Source organism: Haliotis cracherodii, unplaced genomic scaffold (assembly GCF_022045235.1).
Source record: "Haliotis cracherodii isolate W230 unplaced genomic scaffold, xgHalCrac1.p SCAF_2, whole genome shotgun sequence".
NCBI classification, from domain to species: domain Eukaryota; kingdom Metazoa; phylum Mollusca; class Gastropoda; order Lepetellida; family Haliotidae; genus Haliotis; species Haliotis cracherodii.
This window is the reverse complement of record NW_027266275.1, coordinates 18,077,094-18,083,190: the sequence shown is the minus strand read 5'-3', so window position 1 is coordinate 18,083,190 and position 6,097 is coordinate 18,077,094.

Sequence of the window (6,097 nt, the reverse complement as noted above, 5' to 3'; positions counted from 1 at the left end):
TTCAGGTTTACGTCTACTTTTTGTGTTTTTTTGTGCTGCAGTGCATGGACAGGGTTTATGACTAGTTTATGTACTACATCTCAGGGACTGGGTTTATGTTGTTACGTGTCGACTTCCAATTTGAAACAATAAGTTACCAGAAATCAAGAAGAATTCAATGTAAAACCAACGAACAAAAAGACATGGTTTACAATCAACATTTGTATTATATGATGAACTAGGTTAATAAAGTAATACAAATTACTGCAAAGTAATTACAATGGCTGTACATAATAGAATGCCTTACAAAATTTAATGGCAGTATAACATACAATAGCAGTGGTTATAGTAATAAGGTTAAGGATAATAATATTCACCGAGCAGCAACAGTGATAAGCTGGAAAGATCCCGGGTGAAAACATTGATCTTCACACAACCGCTGGTTTGATGTAATGTGAGATGAAATGTGAGATCAGAGAGGCAGGTACTTGCCTCCTAACATAGTCTAAATACATGTACAGGTTTTCATTTCAGTGATGGACTAATACAGTTGTCCCGGCAGATTCTAGGTTACACCCCAATGACATCGTAATATAGTAACTTCCACACCACTGCTTACATTAGATAGCAATATATTCGTGACAACTAATCATGGTCAAAACACAATGCTCTGAACTTCTACTGAATCTCAGCAGAAACTTTATGTTACAGTTGCTATATTGTTTAGAGTGAGTGAGTGAGTTACTATTTAAAGTCACATCGGCAATATATCAGCCAAATCGTGAAGACAATATTGTTTAGAAATAAATTACACTGCCACATAACAATGACTAGCTGACGTGCTACACTTCAGGGACTCGGTGTATGACTAGTTGACTCGCCACACTTCATGATCAATCTCATTAAAATCAGATGTTTGTGCTCGCTACCACAACACAAAGATTTAATGGCATCCCGTATCAGGTCATGACCCATCGACCATTCTCGAACTTTGACTGACCATTGAAATTACTAACAGGAAGTTGACATTAACCAATCAGAAAGCAGTTTTCTCGAGCTATACGGCACTACGTTCAAACTCAGGACTTTAATTCCAGACTACGCTTTGAACAATATTTTGACAAATTCTCGAATCACAATTTGAAAACTGAACAAATAAGCATTCTAGAATGTCCAAGATGTAATAGATGGCCAACATTGTATGACAATACTTCCCATGGGCTATGCAAAGTCTCTTCCGTTCAAACGTTTGTCCCATTGAAGCGAGAGATAAAGGTTGATTTTGATGGAATCAGTCGTCCAGGCCATAAATGTCGTTCGGAACACTCCAGGTTGAATGATTAGAAAACACATTCCGACTATCACTTTTTCTTGATATGCTGAGCGATGTTCTGATTGGTCGGATGAAAGGTCGGCGTGACGTGACCCGTGGGATGTCCACAGATCTTTGTTTAGCGGTAGCGAGAACTAAGATCTGGATATTATGAGATTGAGTTCATAACTAGCTGACACGTCACACTTCAGGGACTGGGTTTATGAATAAGTGGCGTGCAACATCTCAGGGACTGGTTTTATGACTAGTTAACGCGCGGAAATTTCAGGGACTGGGTTTATGAATAAGTGACTTGATGCATCTCAGGGACTGGTTTTATGGCTAGTTGATGTGCCACACTTAAGGGACTGGGTTTATGCCTGATTGTAGCTAATTATTTGAGTATACGTGTTTATATATATGTGGAGAATACAAATCTGCCTATGCTTAAAATATGTTATAACTCTATGACAGATACAATCTTCATTTTAAAAAATACTTAATATTGTATCCTCAAAGACATAACAGATGAATTATTCGGACATGGGCAGTGCTTGGTACTGGTTCATTTTTATTTGTATAATTATACTGTTTACTTAAGATAGGAATTTATATATATTCAAAAGTTGTAGATTTATGTTAAGAATATATGGAGGATATGTGTCTTTTCTTGTTAAATAACATATTTTGCACCAGTGAAATTGTCAACTTTGCAGATCACGAAATTAAATACACATGCTGTTTTATAAAAAGGCAAATGTTTCATTGACAGTGTTTTTTCTTGCACGATTTCCATGATGTAACGCTGATCGTGTTATTTCACTCTACTAAATCAATTTTATACTTTGGGATAAAGAGTGTATTTCGTCACTAATGCACCCTAAAACTAATATTGTCTGTATAAACAAGAGTCAGTGAGTATGGGTTTATGCCGCTTTTAGCAATATTCCAGCAATATCACGGCAGGGGACACCAGAAATGGACTTCAAACAGTGTACCCATGTTAGCAATTGACGAGCGAACGCATAAACTACTAGACTACCCAACTGCCTTCGTAATTTAGGAACATAGTATTAATATTCAGTATATTTAGTTTAATTCAAACTTCAAACACATATAGTTAATATTGGAAGATCCAAAGTACGATAGGCTTTACAACATGAAGTGATTTACTGAGCTTAGGGACTCTTTTCTTGTTCATTATATATATATAAATAAATCATTCTGCCCCACGTAGGTGGTAATACGTAAAGGATTTGTAAGAATTTAGCTGTCGCTGCCGAAACAAACCACGCGGTGCTTGGACTTCTCAGAGATAACATACCAATTATTTCTCCTTTATAACCCTAGGGATCAAGTTTTTTCTCGAGGTCATAGCCTGAAGATAACCCCGCTTAAACGAAAATGCTTGAATCCAGGTCAATACAAATTGGTACGCGCCTTCCTTCAACAGACCCACCTACACTTTTACTCAGAAGAACCATCAAGGTCATACACTCTCGAAAATGTTCATGATGACTCAGTAAGTGTTTACTGTACTTCTTCCGACATGTGTTATCCCAGAACGAACGCGAAGTCATTAAACCGGCATGGCATATAACTCCCCTCTGAAGATAGATGAAATGGGACATGGGACATTCTGTTTAAAATGCTTTTTAGACAACAAATTATGTCATCCGAGGCAAGGCAATGCATCTGGTTTGAAGGTGCAGTAGGCATGGTTTCTTGAAATGCATGATGGTATGGAATGATTGGGTTCTTCAGTCAACAGTAGGGGGAGTTTCTGTTTTTGCATGACAGATTGTACTTTCAAAAGCTATTCTGGTTTTGCTCAGGATTTTTATCCTGGTTTATCATGATTAATGATATGATCATGATAATTTGTTACGCACAACATTAAACTATGGACCATTTCATGATGTATGTATACAGTAGCTCTTACGGTTTTATATTTACTCATTTCTTATCGGAAACGTCTGTTTTGATTCAGTATATCAACACATATATCATAACATTAAGAATATTGATGGTTGTTTTGACTGGAAAGTATTCAACGCATTTTGCCCCTGTATTCATCAAGCAGCTTATGATGTAATAAAATAAAAACACATTTTGTTCCTTTTTATCGTTATTTGTTCTTTTTGCTCATTACATTTCTGATATCAGATACTTATTCACTATCAATACCAACTATCCCGTCCTTTGTGGAAATAGCCGACTAAAGTGCTTGAAATTAGTGGGAATAGTAAGCTTGGACCGGAATGTTCGCCATTGCACTGGAACAGACTGTGCTCACACGATCGACCACTAGTTCGGTTTATGTAGTTTCGAGTATGGATAGAGGCCGCTGTCATACTACATGTATTATCCCTATTTTCTCACTCGCTCACTTAACAGCGTTTATATTCAATCGACTAAGTGGTTTAACACGTATCTAAAACCAGGATACGCTGACAGTCGGCTTGGCCTCTCTCCAATATTAAGCTGATATAATTGAAGACAGTTGCTTAGTTACCTCATTTACTCACGTATACAGCAGTTGGCCAAACTGCGATTACCGTAATCCCTCATACGTTCCAATCTTATAAAAAAAAGCTGTATATTAGTAAGAGTCCAGGATTAACAGCGCACTTTTAAATCACTCATTGGCTAATACCAACCATAGTTAATTTGCATGTGATAACTAAACGTTGACTATCAAACTATTGTCCATTGTACTGTTCCGACAAGATTAAAGTATGTGTGAGACATATGCTGCGATTGTGATGTCATCGAACTTACCACTGTGATGTAAAACATCCCGGTGGCGCCACACATTTGTGTTTACTTTCGTCACTAAATGGTTACAATACTGCCGATGTTAGCGCATGACTACTATACTGACGATGTTGCTATATGGCTGCAATACTAACGATGTCACTATATAGCAGCAACGCAGTGCGGACAGGATACATATCTGAAAACCCGTGCCTTGCAGATAACATGAAGACAATCGAGTTGGACAGCTTCTTGAGCCGGTGAGTGCACTGACTTACAATAGGGCCGGTTACTGTACTGCTGTTGGCACATATTTCACCTATTGACGTTTGTGATTGTAAAACTATTCCTTTGTGTTTCAATACAATGTGTTATTTATTTACTTACTTGTCGTGGTTTTTTTTATTGATTTCACAATTAAATTATATACTTACCGCTAAAATCGAATCAAAGAAACTTAATTTCATCACAGTTGTCAGCGTGTGACATAGTTTGATTATTTTGTATTCCATCAAGTATCATACACAAAATTTAACTCATTTTAACTTAATTCAACGATTTTATAGCGATATTGAAATAGTTCGCCCATGGGCGAGAAAAAGGTTTGGCACATGGGCGAGAATATTTTCCATTACACAAACATTATTTGTTTGTTTCGCAAATATATTTTAATGCATTCCTTCACGTACTATGACACAAAATTTAACTCATTTTAACTTAATTCAACGATTTTATAGCGATATTGAAATATTTCGCCCATGGGCGAGAAAAAGGTTTGGCACATGGGCGAGAATATTTTCCTTTACACAAAACTCATGTTTTGTTTCGCAAATATTTAACTTGTATTCCATCAAGTATCATACACAAAATTTATCTCATTTTAACTTAATTCAACGATTTTATAGCGATATTGAAATAGTTCGCCCATTGGTGAGAAAAAGGTTTGGCCCATGGGCGAGAATATTTTCCATTACACAAAACGTATGTGTTTGTTTCGCAAATATATTTTAATGCATTCCTTCACGTATCATGACACAAAATTTAACTCATTCAAACATAATTCAACGATTTTATAGCGATATTGAAATATTTCGCCCATGGGCGAGAATATTTTCCTTTACTCAAAACTCATGTTTTTGTTTCGCAAATAATTAACTTGTATTCGTTCAAGTATCATACACAAAATTTATCTCATTTTAACTTAATTCAACGATTTTAGAGCGATATTGAAATAGTTCGCCCATGGGCGAGAAAAAGGTTTGGTCCATGGGCGAGAATATTTTCCTTTACACAAAACTCATGTTTTTGTTTCACAAATATTTAACTTGTATTCCATCAAGTATCATACACAAAATTTATCTCATTTTAACTTAATTCAACGATTTTATAGCGATATTGAAATAGTTCGCCCATGGGTGAGAAAAAGGTTTGGCCCATGGGCGAGAATATTTTCCTTTACACAAAACTTATGTGTTTGTTTCGCAAATATATTTTAATGCATTCATTCACGTATCATGACACAAAATTTAACTCATTCAAACTTAATTCAACGATTTTATAGCGATATTGAAATATTTCGCCCATGGGCGAGAATATTTTCCTTTACTCAAAACTCATGTTTTTGTTTCGCAAATACTTAACTTGTATTCGTTCAAGTATCATACACAAAATTTATCTCATTTTAACTTAATTCAACGATTTTATAGCGATATTGAAATAGTTCGCCCATGGGCGAAAAAAAGGCTTGGCCCATAGGCGAGAATATTTTCATTTACACAAAACTCATGTTTTTGTTTCACAAATACTTAACTTGTATTCGTTCAAGTATCATAAACAAAATTTAACTCATTTTAACTTAATTCAACGATTTTATAGCGATATTGAAATATTTCGCCCATGGGCGAGAAAAAGGTTTGGTCCATGGGCGAGAATATTTTCCTTTGCTCAACAGTTTTAGTTTCGCAAATACATTAAGGGATTATAAGCATGACACATGATTCTACTCATTTTAACTTAATTGAACTAATTTTTGGCGTTATTAAATATTTC